Genomic DNA, 19,925 nt, shown 5'->3' on the forward strand with positions numbered 1-19,925 from the left:
CTCCACCTAGGAAACGCGCATTGCCTGCCATAGTGGGCTGTTTATGAAAATGTCCACTTGTGGGAGGCACCCACATTTTGAACAGTTATTGTTTTTCACCATCGCCTACCTAGCATTTTTTAATATATTTAAAGCACGACAGAGATCGGAGGGAGGCTTGGGAGTTGGGATTTAAAAAACATTTTAAAAACTTAACACGTTCACTGTCCGATGACCCCTATGTGGTTCATGATTTATTTATAGATAAGTCCCTAATTTATTAATTAATTCCCTATCATCTTACCTGTCCAACTGTGTTATTATGAATTTAATAGAATATAGTCCATACAAATAAATCTCCAGAGAAATAAATGTTTGAAATGAACCACATGTGGATCATGGACTACTAAAATAGGATTAACGTGACCCATATATGGATCATAGGACTGATAACTTTTGATTTAGTTTAACATTAGGAGTTAGGACAGTGAACGTGTTAAAATTAGCGCTACATTAATTTTTATTTCAACAGACAAATAAACGTAGGTATTTTGAAACGCACTACTTTTAAGCTTTAAGGTTTTTATATAGTGTTGGCCGAATAAATTTGTGAAAAATTGTCCAGGTCATGGTCGGGCCGATCGCCCTGTACACCACTCTTTGGTCCGCGCGGCCGAGGCAGACGCGGCGGTATAACGATAATAAGCAAATTATATTATCACACAGCAGTGTACCAAGCGTACGTTACACATGTATATTTTTTTATTAATAATTCACACGCGAGCGAGACGGTTAAAAAAATAAAAACTATACAACCGAATTGGGTCATGGAAAAAATGTCACCGACCGGCAAAAAAAAATGGGTCGAATGACGCACCGCCTCCGACTCCGTTAAACCTTGCACCGCCGCCGCCGTCGTCTTATACTTACAATATGTATCCTATTTAATATTATGTTATAGACTAACGGCACTGTGCATTGCTGATAACTATTCCAATACGATATATTACGTTCCTTAAACAATAGCGTTTTTCTTTCTAACTACGTTCAAAGGTCGACCGGGATAATTATTATTTATTTATGGTTTTTTGCACAGACCAGCAGATCCGGGCCCCCGACGATTTTACGACCGTAAGTGTACTTAAGTACACCTCTCTCTCTCTATCTAGTATAATAGGTATTAGAATATTACAATAACAGCCGGTAATGATGATGATCGTCTTGCACCGTCGTTTAACCGAATAATATACGAGTCGCAAAAAAGAAGAAGCAGAAAAAAAAGGCACCTGTTTTCGAGATCATCCAGACGGACGGCCAAACTAGGTCAATGCCGTTAAGTCATAAATATAATATAATATATATATTATTTATGTACACCGCATATCCGTTTGTTTATACACATGTGTGTGCACCCGAGCTAGACTTAAGGCGCCCCCTCCCCCCTTACCCTCACCCGCCTCCGCGGTTGCACAATTGCTATTCGTTAACATTTGTAAATTATGATTTTTGCTTTTGATAATAATACAATATAGAATTTCTACTGTCGAACATCATCACCCATCGAATAGGTGGCGACTCCGGTTTTTGACATTTTTACAAAAAAAAAAAAAATGATATTTTTGCCAAGTACGGACTTGTCGGGATAAATGGCGGCCCACCGAAGAACTTATTGCAAGCTCCCTATGATCTTAAACGACCATTCCAAACGGATTGTCACCCACCGGTGAAGGTCAAAACGCCTTATGGGTCACGAGGGGGTTTGGTGGGTTTAAGTCAAGTCGAGCCCATCACGGCTGTATATTTATTCAAAGGGCACTTTTCCTTTTATAATTTTTTATTACGGTTCGTTTTCCAAAAAAAAAATATAGGTTCATATCGGTTGAAAAATTAGATAATATATTTCTCGTTGTATTGCGTTGTACGAATATTGAGAATAATGTCAACAAAATTGATTCATACATAATACTTAATATTTTTTGGGTTCAAGAAATTGTCATTGTTATTATACATACATAAATGCTCTGGCCTAGACGATTTAAAATAAATAATACAATATTATTGAAAGTATATTGTGGAGAAAATATTTTATTACTATTAATTTTCTACATTTTTACCATAACATCTTAAAAGTATCATTTTTTTTTTTGCACGCTTATGTATGTGTGCAGTGATGTCATTGTTGTCTTTGAACGTTTTCAGAGAAACGGTAAGTTTGCAATTTTCGGTACTCGATACAATAAATTTATGGTGTTATTTTGTCTATAGTTTTTTTTTTTTGTCTCAGTTTTGTCGGTCAATGATCTCATTTGCGACCAAGGACAAGTCGTCGAGCCGTCTTTGCATTTTGTACGGTTTTCGCCGCGTAGGGCATATAATATAATAATGTCGTTAATATAATAATGTACTTTGAATGAAAAAAAAAAAATTATCTGAGTTTGCCCATTGCCCGGCTGTTGTTTACCAACAATAGTGTAACGGACCGACCGATTACCGTATTAGGAGAGCGAACAAAATAATATTCTAATGCAACGACCACATCGACGGCCACTTTGTTTGTTTTATCAGTATCCGATAATAACATAATAAAAACGTTTATTGTTACAGATAAGTATGGAATATTTTAATACTATAAGTTTATCACATGGTAATTACGTGCGCACGAGTCCTTGTCGGAACCGGCGATGCTCTTGACCTTTGAAATGACTTTTGTTTGCTCTTAAACAAATATTAAACATTTTTTTTTTTTGTAAACGCATCGCAGGGCGTTACATAACACGGTAATAGTAGATTATTAGTATTTTATTTATTACTATTGTTATTATATCCGACCAAAGGACGAAAACTCGGCCAGCGTTTTAGAGGTCAACATAATAATATAATCATAGCGTATTATAGTTTCATTCGATCTTATCTTGGCTACGGCGTTAAGGTGCCAAACGGAATACGATAATCATAATTAATAATAATATTTCCCATCGACTGTATCGAGTGCTTGTGCAATAATAATCATTAACCGGATCGAACAATATAATATTATACACTATACGGTTGACAAGCTTCCGTTATCTTGTCAATAATTGTCTTTATTGTTGACAAAACGGTCCGTCTCGTTCGAATCCAAGGATGTCGTAGATATTGTTACGGAATTAATTTAAATATTATAATTTTAAGATAATATTTCAACGACGGCCAACAGTTGGGGTTCGCAGGGTTAGCCGTTGAACCGGCACTGTAATAACATCACAGATTAAAATATAATAAGGCCCAGATGGGTCCACTTTATGGTGAAACAATAGATTTTTCGAATAACGACTTTTTTGATTGGTTTAAACTTAATGCAGTACAGGGCCAAATCATAGTGCCCAGATTGAATTGTGCACACTATTTATAACAATAAACTGATAAACAAGTAGTTGATTAACAAATTACACGGGCAGCATAATATGTCGCCGTCGAAATCAGACTATCCGGTTGTATTTAATCTGTGCGATATCATAGTAATATACTTATTATAATATTGGTTGGGGTACACGGTTGTACGTTTAATTTAGAATAAATCATCCCTGGTCGTGGCTGTGGTGGAAAACAACAATTGGACTGATTAAAAAAAATTTCGGTCGTCCCGTTGCAAAGGTCGACCCAAACGGGAAAATATCAATTATCTTTCGCGTTGTTGTTGTTGTTGTCGTTTTGGAATATATTTCGGAAATAATATATTATCAAAACGAACTATATGAACGCGGAAAACCGGCGCTGATTGAAACCAGAGTAATTAATTTAACCTTGAAGAAATTTTAGCGCGCTCATAATTATTATTGACGTGCGCGTTTGTTATGACAAGGAAACCCAAGTCGGACGGAAGTAAAATCAACGAAACATTGTTGGCAAATAAATAAAAAAACAGTTGCGAAAATTAAAAGTTAAAAGCGGGGAAAAAAAATTAAGTACTATTTTTCATAATCCGCCCCCTTCCCAATTGTGGACCTCCTAACGTGCAAAACATAAATTATACACATATTATACAATATAGTAGATCGTGGTAGACTATAATATGAAAACAGATAGCTCAAAAACAAAGGACATTTTTAAAAAGACCGATTAGAGACTCGTGATGATGTCAGTGTAGCCGCGTGTAAGAGTATAAATTATCGTGCAGTTGTTTTACAATATTATTGCACAGAATTTAACCAGAAGAGAGGCTTTCCAAGAATTGCATGGGATAGATTCGGGCATTTTATGGCATTTACGGCTATTTACGCGCGATGTCCCTTTTTTTTCTTCGTATACAAAATTTACCTTTGTACTACACACGCCTTTGGTTTCTACAACAAGTCCTTCACCCTAATTCGACAAATTATATACCTGAACCAATTTTTTTTAAATTTTTTTGCGCGATCTAAAAACTAGGTCATTCCGACATGTGCGCATCGACGCGATTGCTAAACGAATAGGACAAAATATACACAATGTATTATATATGTATATGTATATAAGTGTTATGTACTTGTTGCCGTATGTATTATACTAAACGACCTTCTTTATATTTAATTTTCCTCGTCGATAAATAATATCATGTCAAAAATAAAAAACGTTTTTGATGCAAGTAAACACACACAAACACATTGTTTGCCCATTAACGTGTGTACGAACAAATTCGTGAAAACGCATAAAAAACACATTGCTGGAAATCGTCGATCGATTTAATGTTGTTTTTATTTGCCGACGATTGCTGTTGTGATCAATGTTTGCGCTGCACGCCTGACGCCCACACAGACGGTTTTTATTTATTGTTAGTTTCGGTTATCATGATGTGTGTACCAGTTTTGAATTTGGAGCGAGTCCTCGATAATCGCCTTTTTGACTTTACTACTTTGGTGGAGGCTGAGAGTCCAGGGTGGCACATGTCCATCACGAGAAAGTTTATCTGTGTAAATGTATCAAGGTCATTTCATCTTAAATTTGACATGGACGGACTTCGATAAAGTTGTCAGGAACAGAATGTTTGCGCAATATATTGACCATTACAATATTGTCAATGCTTATAACTCTTTTTTTTTAAATTATAAAATTCAATGTCCGTTTACTCAGTTTCCAATAACATGATCGAAATTCAGATAAATTCGTTATCTTAAATTTTTTTATAGATGTGTTTACATTAGCGCTAAAACATCTCGGCTCACCAAGTCATACTCAAGTTTTATCGAAAAATGCCTATAAGGTTCTCCTTAATGAATAAGCGGCTTGCCGTGCTCTTGAACCGTTATGAAACGTTTAAAGAGAAGTTATGCCTTGTCACAAATCACAATATTTAGTTTGTACAGGTAAAATATAACCAAATGAAATTATTGTTTGTTAGAAATTAAAACGGCAACACTACTTTTGTGAAAAGCCGAAAGTGCTTAGTCGTAGAATTTATAAAAAAATCAAAGTATGATCCTACAAAATATTCGTTAAATGTCTAAACTTTAGGATTTTTTTTTGCTGAAATTAATTTCACGGTCACGAGGGTTTTCTCAATAAGAAGTTCTTTACCGTCACTGCTAAACTTTCTTTAAGTAAAAAACCCCCTTGCACGTTTTCGGTACACTTGAAAATATCAACCTTCTTTTGTAAAAGTTTTAAGTAGTATAGAATACAAATTTCTGTTTCGGTTTAAGAATATGCTCTGAATGTTGACGGACACATTACCACTGGTATTATATCGAAGTGTAAGCTCGATCATTAATTTTTCTTAAAGTTCTTATGTGACTTACAGAAATAATTATACAAAAAATTTAAGGCCTTTGAAAAAGAAAAAATACAGGTTATTTTTAGTATTTTTAACAATACACTAGCCCGGCGTTTCCGTCATTCGAGTATACATATTTTATTTACATGCTATTTTTATGAATACACCACCGCTTATATATATATATATTTTTTTTGTTAATATTTTTTACCTTCCATATGTGTTTTTCTCACATCACTACATTACATCACAAGTCACGGTCGCGTCAATCATTTTTGAAAAACAAGTACTCCGAAATAATTAAATAACAATAATATTATTATTACCGGTAACTGTTGAAGTTAAAATGAAAAATCTAAACGGCAAAGAAAAAATAAGGTCAATATTGTTTAGTATAGGTGTAGCTTTTATTCGATTAACTATGTGTTCGTTTTACTGAATTTTGCCAACTCCTGTGTTGGCCTACGCTTGACTATATTTTTTAAAACATTTATTTCAACTACCTTTTTTATGGCCGTTATTTATGGCTATCTTTAATCATTAAAAACTCGACTGTCAACAAAAGACTAACACAACAAAACCATGATGACAAATCAAACAAAATGTACAATATTATTCTAACGACCTGTTGCATCATGTGGCTACACTGCACTGTTGGAACTATTTTTATCCATTCAACCTATTTACCAGCCGCGGTGGCGGCGTTATATTTGCGCCTGTTGTGGCTAATTGGGTTGGTAAAACTCATATGCAAAATACAACATTATGCTATGAATATCGAGAACAGAGATATTTTATTTTATATGTATTATATTAAAATATGTTATTATTGGAATAGTTGTGGAATCCTCTTCGTGGCCTGACCTTCCTTCGAGTATGCGTGCACATCATTAGTAATGTACATAATTGGCTTGTTATCGATTAATGACCGCCGATGTTCAAGTCTTTGACCCCGAGCACTAATTTCTTTAGGTTGTGCGCACATATTTTTGTTCTCTATTTTCGAAAACGGTCAACGCCATATTTTGTGAAAACATTGTTCTCATCGAAATTGCCAGACATGAACAATATCATCGACTTGAGTAAACAATATGTTCATCGAGTGTGAGAGGAAAGGTATTGTATGGTTAAAAAAAAAAATTGTAATATTCATAAGTTCCGGTTCGGATAGATCCGATGGAGTTTTCCACGTTACACCATTGACGTTATGGGTATTTTTCAAATCCGAGACAATTAAATCGAGTACGTTAATTGAATTAAATCTGTGTGAACACAATTGGGTTTATATAAATCCTAGTTTGGTACAATTATTCACAACGAAAATGGCAAGAGCACAATATTGATTATTACTGCTGTGTTCATATTACAGTATATTGAGCAACTTTAAACGCAATTCCAAAAATAACGTGGAGTGATGTGGAGGGGGCGAGGTAAGTTCGGACTCTTCAATACACTTCTACCCAAACAACAAAGTATAACATTTTTTTTTTATACAAATCATACCGTACAAACCTCCTCTACCTGTGGAAATCAAACTATGAATGGTGTTTGTTGAGTGTCGACGGTGCGGTGTTTTGATATAAACAAGTATACGTATAAATATTTATTTTTCAAGGAGCTCCGGGCCAGGGCCATCTCTAGTGAATCGATTCAGGTTAATTGTATTTAGGGCTTTCCAATATGACATGACGTTTCCATCACACTCTTAACGCCTTTACAGTTGTTGAATATAAATCCAAATGTCTTAATTGTGTTGACACAGCTCAGTTATTAAATAGTCAATAATACATATTGCTTACAGTTCGGCGAAAACAATTTCCTCTACTTGTACTGCAGATTGACTTGAGGGAACGCCACAAAAGCCGTTTTTTTTTTGTGGCAAAATCAAAGGTCATCATATCTCATGTTGACATTAATAGAAATTAAGACTTGCACTATGTCTTGTTGATGATTTTTTTTGTTCGTTTACACTAATAGTAAAAAAACTGAAGATTATGACTTTTAAAACTGAAATGGTAATTCAGATTTTAAAATTCTTGAAAAAAACTCATCGACAATACTCAGTCCAGTTGAGGTTCTCTATTTTTTCAAAAGAACTAAAGAAAATATTTTTTTAAATTTTCTGTAAGTTTTTTTTGGAAAACGAATTGTTCTCTTTTAAACACAACATTTACAGTGGAAATTGTCATGATTAAAAAAAAAAAGATGTTAATTAAATTGAATTTAGAATCCTCATTAAATATACATTAACATTTTAATTTATTTTTAATGAATAATAGCCAGTTGCCTATACATAACTCCTTAAAAAGTTTTGTGTATATTAAATGGCAAAATAAAACCAATTTTGCTTATTATAGGAATTTGTTTTAATTAGCTTAGACTAACTTATTTTTGATTATTTTATTTAAACTTTAAGGCAAATATTTTTCACGTGTACAATATTCTATGTGTTTTTTTTTATGAAAGTCTTTTTAAAGAACATTGAACTCTGGTTTTTAAAAAGTCCAATTTATCTATACGCTACAATAAAGGGTTAACATTTGCGAAAATGTATTAGTTATTATAATTCTTGTCATTCTTAAAATTGAATATAATTCTGTTGTCAATGCCCAGTACTAAAATGTCTTAAGTGTCATTTTAGATTAATAAATTGTGGACAAGTGTTAAAAACAAAAATAAATAATATATTTTCGTATCGACGTCTTAAAAGTTAAAATAAAAAACTTTCAGCTGAAATTTGAAAATTAGCCGTTCTTTTATTAAAAAAAATCGCATTTACATTTGCCTGAATTCTTTTTCAATAGAACGCACGCACTTAAAAACAAAGGACAATTTTTTTATCGCAATAATAATGTTTTCATTATGAAACTATATTATATTTTTAGCGTGCAAAGTGTCTTTTGCATTTTTTTTTTATTAATATATTTTTGACAAATGCATCGTCACAGCGATTGTAATAATATCATAGTGAACGCCGTCGTGGCATTTTGACAGAACGCCATTTAGACATTATTATGTATGTAGGTTTTATGTCTCAGACCTTGGGTGGAAATTTTATTTTGCTCGAGTCCGTTGAACTTGTGTTTTTTGATGTCTGACAAATTTAAATGCGCAATGGTCGAATATCATTATTATTATCATTCATTTTTTTAATTTTATTCCAGTTGTGTCACCCAACACTTGTGTATTATACAAAAATAATTTATATTATTAACACAATAATATACTTAATTATTGCTGACCGCCGCGTCTTGTATGCGCTACTAAAAAATATGTTTAATCGAGACAATTTTGTATATGTATATGTATATATATATATATATATAAACGTATATTGTTATTGCCGAGGCTTGGTAAAAATAACATTGCATTCATTATAATAATATTAACACAACAGTAAAATAATGACCAACGAAGAAATCCGTGCAGCAGTTTGTACCGCAAAAGTCAATGACTCTATTTTGATGATAATAACATTATAATTCATCGTCCATACACATAACGCTAGTTGGATTCGTCGTTATACAGTTAAAATATGTATATGTATGCATTTTTTTATTACATTTTTTTATTTTTGTCGAGCACGGCCTGTTGCGCGACGGATAAGGTGACCTTGAAAATCATGAGTGCAGTCTGGTTGACGTTATCATCATCGTCATAATAGTCATATTCCATGTACAACACACATCCCCGCAAAACAGGAAATGTGTGCTTGTGAATAAAGAAAAAAAAACAAATATATGCGAATAAAAACAACACCGTTTTGTCGAGATTGTCAAACACAACTGTTGTAGGTATATGTCGTTAAATGTGTCCAAAATATTTACACATCAAACCGTTAAAAACTGTTTTTGTTTTTATTTTTTCGTTCAGTTTTTCAACTTCAAAAGCGCATTGCGGACACATCCGATCGTCGCGTCGCACAGTTTGATGTTTTGGATTCTTCAAAATGGTCCCAAAGACCTCATGTTTTTAGTAGTTATTAACAGCTGTAGTACAGTAGTGTATAAAAATACCAAGCTTTAATATTCACATTTTTTTTTTTGCTACTCTAGTCTCTGACTGTTACTTTTACTCTTTCTACTTTTGCTACTCTTAATCGCTGGGTTAAATTTGAGAGGTCACGCCTAAACTGTTATCTCACCTATACACATACTCTATTTTTAATCAAATTTTTAAGGTATAAAAAAAATATTTAAAGAAAGTTATGTACGTTCTATTATAACACGTTGTCTAATGTTTAATTACAATAATATATAAACAAAAACATATTAAACTCTACAAAAAAAAAAACGTATTAAAAGCTTTACTCGCCAAACCGACATTATAATATACAATAAGGATACTTAAACAAGAAAAATATACCAATGTGCAAGCTAACAACGTGTTAAATATTTTATAAACAAAATATTAAAAATAAATGATAATGATAAAAAAACATACCTCCTCTAAGTTGGGGATCGATGAGACGAAATAAAATCATATTGAAAATGTGTATTAAAATACTTTACTATGGATTCTTTTTGCCGAAACCCAATCTAGCCTCAGATTTTACCTATTTTACTGTAGCCCGTTAAGCTGTAAACAACTTGAAAAACAAAAATCAGAATGAAAAAAAAAAATACATATTCTAAAGTCTACGCTAATTCTAAAATTAGTTTTCAGTTCAGCAATGAAAATAGTAAATGATATTAAAATTATGTATATTTATTCAAACTTACGGACAACGCTGACATTTTTTTTTACAACTTTTGAGGTAGAGGATTTTTTTTTTTTATTCCACCAAAATGTATTACTGATTTTGATAACTGAGCTGTGTCAACTCAGAGATACTCAGAGAACTCGGATATGTATTCTTATAAACTGTATCTCCCCCGTTCCATTCTTCTAAACACTGTTTTCTTGATGTAATTTATGTCTTAACGGAATTTTTATGGAAAACAATATTTGCACAAACAAAGTTATAATATGTTTAAATACAGCAAAAATGTATTAACAGTTAACCGTTTGTAAACAAACAAATACTTTTCAAACCCTTTTTTTCAAGACGTTTTTGAAATTATAATTTGTTGTTTGGGTAGAACGGTTTTGAAGGGTCCGTAGGGTTACCCCGCCTTCCCTTCGCCCACTTCTAAGTACGCGTACGGTGCTTCGGATGTCTGGTTAAATTCGATTATAATTTAGAACAAACAATGTTTTTTTTTTTTTGTGAATCGCGTTTAATGTTGCGCAATGTATTGTAATATAAACACAACAGTGTTAATCAATATTGTGCTCTTTCACGTTACATCAAATTGTACCAAACTGGGATTTACATAAACCCTATTGTATTGCAAAGATTTAATTCAATTAACGTACCTAATCTGATTACTCGGTGTAATGAATATTTCATTATATGTGTACTTGTATAATACCTACATAATATGTGTCTAATCGTATATCGAGAACTAACTATTGCATGCAATCATTTTTTTTAAATCATTAATACACTCAACCTCGATACACGACGTATAGGTTCAAGAAAAGTATTTAATTTTTTCACCATTATTAAATGTATCCATTCATAAGTTCTGTTATAAAAATGAATACCAACCCGATGGAGTAGAAAAAAAACTGATATCCGCCAAGTACGTTCTATTCTATATTATGCGTTTGGTGTCCAATTTTTTTTTTTTTTTGTTATCGACCTAACGAGACCCGGAAAAAATGATATATGTTAACGATAAACATTGTAATTATTTTGAAACGTGTACTCAACTCATTAATATTCATTAGGTAGCGCGTTGAATGAAAATTCGAACTCAAAGTCATTGAGAAGTACACACGGTTATCCTTGTTCGGTATACATGCTAACTACCTATAGTATTATTTCTGTATTTTAATTGACAGTTTATTTTTTTAAGCGTTTATTATTACCTACATAATTATTATTATTATTCTTTTTGAGTGTTACACGCGGATGTAAAATGTTTGCATAACAATCACACACGTTGTTCGCGTCAAACATGCAAACACAATTATTATTGTCTTATGAAATCTTGACTAAATACTGCAAGTAGCTCAGGTACACAGTCGGCCGGTTGCAGTTAATAATGAATATAACGACGTCGGATAATGGCCATTTAAAATTGATCGCTTGTGTAGTATTTGTGTAAATATGAAATATATGTTAACACGAATTTAGTTTTTTTATGGTTCATTAAAAAAATAAACAGTCCATATTATTATATGCCTTTAATCGAGATAGTAAAATTACTTTGAGTATACAAAAATTGTAACAGATACTAACATACATTTACCAGTCCGGGTTAACATTTACACAGAATTATTATGCCGTACTTAATTTTAAGCTAAATTAGTAAGAATTAAAGAATGACTGTATAAACCGCAAAAAAAAACAGATATCTGTTATAATAATATAATGAGTAGCATTCAATAGTTGTGCCTCATTGAGGTAAAAAGCATGTTAAATAATATGGAAAATGTTGGCCAAATTGAAATTATTGTAAGTTTGCAAAAATATATTCTTAAAAGATAATTATTACCACTTTTTTTGATCATTTCCGCAACGGTATAGTTGGAATGTGAATTTGTCAAATGTTTCAAGTGTCAAATGATAAAAATGTAGTGTTTTATTTGTATACTAGCCTATAATTACAATTAATATACACTCTTGGCTCGTCTGCCTCGTCTCTGTCCCGAGTTTAATAACCTACCGAGACCGTGTAAGGGTAGCGTACATCTACTAACGCTTTTATCGCCTGTCCTGTGCCAAAAAACAAATATTTATTAGACCGTTATTTAAATCCCCATAAACTAAGTCCTTGACGGTTGTCATCGCCGTTGTCTGTTAGGATATCATCATACAAATATGTATGTATGTATGAATATTATGTACTATATCTATACCGTTTATTTATGGCGGAGTAAATTGGAGTTAAGTTTGACAGTTGTTGTACATTATATATTATGATATACGTGTATGCATTAATGTCAATAACCGCTGTGAACTTTGCTTTGCACCGAGGTCATGTCGGCGATGCTCTCATGACGACAAAAAAATTAAAAAAATTAAAATAGAAAAAAAAAATTGTAAAAGGAAACATACCACGTCGATAAAATTTAAATTTAAATTAGCTATCCGACGATTACTGTTAATTTTTTTTTTTAAACATTTTTATTGAACGACAAACGCTCGGCCTTGTTTGTGTGTAGTTTTTCCATAGTAATATTATAATAATAATACTATTGTAACCGTTTGAATAGTATTGAAGCGTTTATTCAAACATAACAATATATGTATTGTATCGCACATATTTTAGACCAACACATTATTAATTATTATTATTTGTTTGACCGATAGATGAACATAATTGATCATAATTGATAAACATGGTCGTTAAATATATTTTGATATATTAGATGTTAAACGAAAGTTGTATTTTATCAATTTTTTTTTTTGCCGAAATTCAAAATTTCCGCGCCCGAGTCGAGTTTAAGTTTGATTACAATTATATAATTATAATATATTAATTCTATTATAATATTTTATTGCCTGCGTGCGTGCACCGTGTGGTGTAATGTAGGTACCTATTGGCAAGGCCGAGGTCACTTGGGTTTTTTTTTTTTTAAATATACATATATATTTTACACTGTTTTTTACGTTAGTCCGAAATTTATTATCATTATATTATTTGTATTATTATTCGAAATTCACAGTCAAGATCAAGGTCTTACATACACATACACGCCGGTCGTTCATTAGCATTTATGGTTATTCAACGTTCAATTCTGCACCTATCCAATGCAAACGTTGACAGAGGACAACGGCGGTTCTAGGAATACTATTATTTTTTTATTATTTATTTTGTGCACTTAACATTGAATAACGTTGAATACGTGCATTTTATATTACAGTAAAAAACACATAATCAGTGTTGTTTTGCCGCAATCGATCCGGAAAAACTGATATAGGATTTTACTAATTGTCAATCGCATTATGTCAACTTGTTATTATTATTTTAATTATTATTATAATTAAACGTTGGACACGAGCAACGACACAAAAATACCATTACAATGATGGTCCACTGTACCGGATTTAAAAAAAAAAATAACTTTTATTGTTTTTATGTTATTTTAGAAACCCCTTTTAAAATAAGTGTACTGCGAAAAGACGATAAGACGTGGAGAAATCGGCTTAAAAGATATAGTTAAGGTTAAGGATTCAGTTAAGGGCAACAGAAAGCGTCAAAATGTATACAAATAATTCAACTAAAACAAAGAAGTCACTTTCTGAATGTCTGCCGAACCAATTTCCACATTTTTTTCTTTCGCTTTCTTTTTTTCAAAGTTATAAATTATAAGTTATAATATTTTTACTAAATAATAATTTTTATTTTCTAATAGCTAAATCAAATAAACCGGCGTTTTAACCCTCATTGAGAAAATATTAAGCTTCACGTAGAAAAAAAAATGCGTCTAATGAATCCGTTTTATAAATTTATGTTCACTGTATGGGCAACAGAGCAAGTTGGTTTTTGTAAGGACCTCAAAGGCGATTGAAACAATTATATCAAATTATTAAAATATAATTGAAGCTCGCTGAAATTCGAATAAAAATTAATCGGCCTCTGTAGCCATAAAGTAAAATTCAGATAAATATGAAACTTCATCGTCTCATTATTCTACTTCATTAAAACCAATTTATTTTTACTACAACAGGAAACTATAACTCAACAACTTGAGGCCCCGGTGGTATTTCGGTTGTTGCCAATAATGTGCCTAACTATATTTAAAATTTTAATATTAATTTCCGCCTAATCTGAATTATGAAACTGCCAACAGTTGTTTTGTGTTTTATGTCAAATGAATTAAGGAATGAATAAAGTATACACATAAAGGAACTCATCAAGGTTAAATTACAAATGACTAATTTTTAAATAAAACAAAACTATAGTCAAGGCAGTAGCTCTGTAAAACAAGATACTTGGTTATGTCTATGTTAAATTTAGAGTAGAATTGATTGCAAGTAAACAGCGGCCAGTGGGCAAGGACGTTTAAGGTAGCGATGAATGTATTTATTTTGTTTTGATAAATTGAGTTAATCAAACCGGGTTGGACTTAAAACTCTCGGGCAAAAACAAAAACAAAAAAGGCTTTGTACTTTCGTTTTTAAAGCCATACAATTTAAAACTGAAATTTATTTACTAACACTTCCACTCTCAATGTACATTTTGTTAATATTTATGCAACACAATATGTTAATTTTGTTGTTTTAATTGATTAAAACTGAAACTTTTCAGTTTTTTATTAATGTTTGTACATAAGTACATAACAGTTGATAAAAGTATACATCAATATATATCAATGTCAATTTTTTTTCTCCAAATTTCAGTAATTTTTCTTCTATAATACAGGCTCGGCTTCTGGTAAATTCCTACATTCTTCGAATTACTGTAATAATTTTGTTTTGTAATAGTAGTACCATATACAGATAAGTATATTGTATAAGCGATGAGAACCAATTGGGCACGAGTGAACAGTTAAAAAAAGTAAACATTGTATGGTCATAGAATATATTTGTCAACGAACGCTTTTTCTATCCGTTTGTTTTACAATTTTTCTCGAAGGAGATACTGAATGAAATGAGCTGTTTATTTAGCTCTATTGGTTTTTTTTAAATTTTTCTTATACCCTTAATATGGTCCATACCACTGGATTTGGCTTTATCTATACTCTGCTCTGAGGTTGGCATGTCATGTAATCGTCAACGCTATAACGTGCGTTTTTTTTCCAATAACAACTATAACGATTATTTATATTGAGCTGTAAAAACATAATCATAATCTGGTGATAATGTCATCGTGATGAGGTCCGTCCTCTTGAAAACAACATGGCTATAAAACTACACATACATACAATATGCTAGCGGTAATTTAAAAATTAGACAATCGCCTTTTTGGCTTATCGACAAACTGTATTATAATTGTTATATGTATATTCGATTTTTAATAATAGAATGATATTTGCTTTTTTTTACTTTATCACACCAATCCCAATGGCGGCTCTCCGTCGATTTCAATGTCAAAGTAAGTCACCTCGGCCACAAGCTTATCTCTCGATGAAATTGCGATTGCCAGTTCAAGGTTCCACTTGTACTGTACTATTAACATAACGTTACTCATCCGTATTAGACCTATGCCATTACAATAAAACATTAATAAAAAAATATATATATATAAGATCTCTGCAGATGTATTTAATGCATTTTTTTTTCATCTAAAGGCATAGTTTTTTTTATAGCATCGTTGTCGTTAAGAAAACGTTCGGTTGTCGAGCATAGCTGCGCTGTTACAATAGCGCGAAAATTAAAATGTTATTTTTTTTTTCTTTAAAATAAAACACTAGCTTAACGACCGAAACGTTTCAAGAGCCAAGTGCAACGGCTAGAGTTTTAAATAAACAAACTGACGCAAACGCTTTACCATATTACTATTATTACTATATTTTATTCTCTAAGTTTAATGAGTTAATAAAACAAATTAAACAACCCAAGCGCTGTTTAAATGTTTTATACATGTATATGTATATATATTTTTTTTAAACATTTCCGGTCTGTAATAATGTGTTGGTAAAAAAAAAACCATACACAAGCGCGTGTATTTGCCAACTGTAAGCGCATCGCCATTACTCATTTAAGTATAACTTCTCTCTCTCTCTCTCTCTCACTTTTTGAGTTGTAACGCACAAAAAATGTTTGTACAAAGTATTTCTTTTTTTTTTAGTACTGTTCAAGGGCGCGGCTAAAAATAAAACTCAATTGCGCGATAAATACAAATGGTTCAAATTACCGAGCAACAATAATGATAGTGATAAAAAAAAAAAAATACAATAATTATAATAATTAATTGGTTGTTAATAATAGTAAAATACGATACGTGGACCGTTCTTGTAATTGTAAGGCGAAGAAGACAATGCAGAAGGCGAGAAAAAGACTTTCTCGTTTAATAGGTACCTCCTACTACTCACCGGGCGTACCTGTTTTATTGAAAATATATAATTAGATAAGTAATAGACAAAAAAAAATTCGCTATTACAAACGGTTCATTGTTAACATCCAATTGGTCAATCACCGGTCACAAGCCTAAACGAATTTCGACTACTTGAATGGGTACGATTTCGGATTTTCTGTAACAAGATAACAATATTAGAATTTCTTTTCAAATTTGTTCTGTCTGATAGTTTTAAATGGAAATTTATTTTCAACAAAACCCAATAAAGATACCATCGAACTTGGGTCTTTTACCTACAGAATTAAAATCGGACGGTTCTAAGTAGTCGAATTTTGTAAGGGTTTTTGATGTACAAAAAAAACACAACTATAATTTATAAATTGTAAAAAGAAAAATTAACCTGAAAGAAGTTATCAAGCTCGAATATTGTCTATAAAGTACATTTTATGCACGTTTCACGTTAAAATACATTGTTGACGCAATAATTAGATAAATATGTTTATCTTGTAGTCATAACAATCGATTTCAAAACATTTTTCTCGTAAGTCATTTAGAACTAAAATATTTTCCATAATGGAATATTGTACTCGAACAAATGGCTATGTAGTAGGTAGATATCTATCGTGTCTGTGTGTATCATTAATTTGTACTCGGTTCGGTGGACATAAATACATATTACACGCGGACGACAGACGATGATCATTATTCTATTTTTCCAGCAACAAAATCTCCGTTGAAAATCTGACTTAACCTTGCAGTAAGAGCGTTCACATATTTCATTCACAGTGGTGTTCCACAACAAACGTTTAGGCCGCAAACCGCCGGCCGGATAGGTCTACTTTCTACGTCCTTCGGTGTGTGTGTGTGAAACGATTTGGAAGTCAAAACATCCTCTTGGGTTCTCTTTGTCTCCCCCCTCCCCGACACCTGACAGGCGTCGCCCTTAATTTTCTAATTTTCAAGGGTATAGATTTTTGGTTTTCTTTGTTTTGGTTTTTTTGAAAGGATCAAATTTTTTTAAACTGCTGCCACGTGACGACGTACAAACGGTTCGTACCTTAAAAAAAATATAAGCAACGATAATATTATACTGAAACGTTGTACGCGACGCAGTATAGAAAATTGTGTCACTTTTGGGTACTTTTGTTTTCAAAAAAAATTGTCTGCTATACGGTGCTCGCTTTATTATATTCAATAAAAATATAAATTTTGCGTAAACTGTCAACTTTACAAAAGTTTAACAAATATATACGTATAGTGTATTCCGTTTGATTTCTAGTAAGGCTTGAATTATGAATTCTATAAAACCCAACCTAACAACACCATGCGCTTCTTTAAAATAAATAAAAAAACAAAATTACACAAAAATCCTGAGGTCAGATTATCGTAATCAGCAGTAAAAACTTTCTTTAAAAATGACATATTTTTTTTTAAATAAAAGGCAACATTTCAGTGTGTAGTGCTATTAATTAACATTCGAGTACAATATATATATCAACAGTGTTTAAAGTCTGAAATATTTCACTAGATAGTGAAATAATAGTTCACCATATTATGAAATATTGGATTTTTATTAATTATTCACTATTTGACCCTACTGACTTACAAAATATAAGCTTCCCGTCAATTTAAGAGACAATTAGACAGCAGTATTATTATTATTCAACGTGCAATCACTATCACACATTTTCGCCACTTTTTCCGGTCTTGTAACATTATATTTCCTTCTACTCTTGTAAGTTTTTTTTTTATGAAGTTCCTCCATCCAAGATCCAGCCACTTCTTCCCTGACCGACCTCGTGGAATTTGTTCGTCTCATCCTGTGCGCTATACTTTGAACTCTTGCGGAGTTTAGCGCTTAAGTCCTGGTGCCATAACTCATACTCAAGCGAGAGTATAGGTCTAATAACATTGCTGTACAAGTACCTGGAAATCTCTCCATTCGGGGTCACGAGCTTGGGGACATATTATTTAATTATTGTTTACAAGTGTTATAGTACATAGCATTGGAAAATGAGGAAAAACAAACCAAATTCTTACGGTCGTTATGTAACTCTTAGGTCACTTATGCGTCATGTCATTACACGGATGCGAACAAAAACTAAAAAGACCTCCAAAAAAAAAAAATAATAATAAACCGGTAACCGCACACCGGATTTTCACGTGATCGGAGTGTACTGTACGCCAGTAAGTGCCCGTACATATAGTATAATAAATAATATATATATATAGGTATGTTAAAATAAAAAAATCGCCCAAGAAGAACGACAGAGAGTAAATGGGGTACGACTGATGAAAAAAAAAAACCAAAACAATGAAAAAGAAGGCGGTCGTCCTTGTGCCGTCGACGACGTTGATATAACACACGGACAAGAAAGCATAAGCTCTGGAGGTGGGGGGGGGGAGAATAAGTACATACTGGGTGTCGTATAAACATCTACTGCACGTTGTAACATCTCTTGGGACAGTTGAGATTTTTTAAGCCAAAGGTTTTTTCCAAACAAAACAATAGCTAACATAAAAAACCGACATAGCCGTTTAGCATAGAATATTAGATGAGTATATTTTTCCGAAAACGTCGTCCGGTCGATAACGACATTCGTTATCGACGTATCGTGTGGTTTGGATACTTTTGAACGCATTGTAACGCTTAAAGTTGTGGCCGAGGTGGTGTTTAACCAGCACAGTAAGAAAGTGTTATACGTAAGTGAGTAGTAGTAGTAGTACCTAAAGTGTGTAAGTAAGGCAGGTCCAGTGTTCACAGATGAAAATACAAATATCGATAAAAGCGTTGTACCTAATGACAATTATGTGCTTGAAGATTAATTTTTAGTATTAGGGTGGATAAAGTTATAGTTACTCAAGTAATATGGAAATTAACAATGTAATGAAAATATTTCTATTACCCGTTGACTGTTGATTCAGTCACACAAAGCAACCGAGAAATTGACTAAGATCAAAGTGTAATTTTCCTCTTTTTTTTGGGGGGGGAGGGTTCCAATAAAAAAACAGTTTTGACTACAGATTTTTGAGAAAATTGTATACTATGTTACAGTTCCGGTTCTAGATCTACCTTTTGTCTACTTTTCAGACCTAAAGCGTTTGTATCCCGTTTAGTAGGAGAAAGGGTTTACGATCATTTTTTGGTAGTCAATGTTTTTGTCGGTAGTGCTATATTGTTTAAAAGATATTCCATACGAATT

This window comes from Adelges cooleyi, unplaced genomic scaffold (genome assembly GCF_023614345.1).
Source record: "Adelges cooleyi isolate 19-005CV unplaced genomic scaffold, UGA_ACOO_1.1 ACOO_flye_CR_arks_rails_tigmint_CR_PRNA_574, whole genome shotgun sequence".
NCBI classification, from domain to species: Eukaryota; Metazoa; Arthropoda; class Insecta; order Hemiptera; family Adelgidae; genus Adelges; species Adelges cooleyi.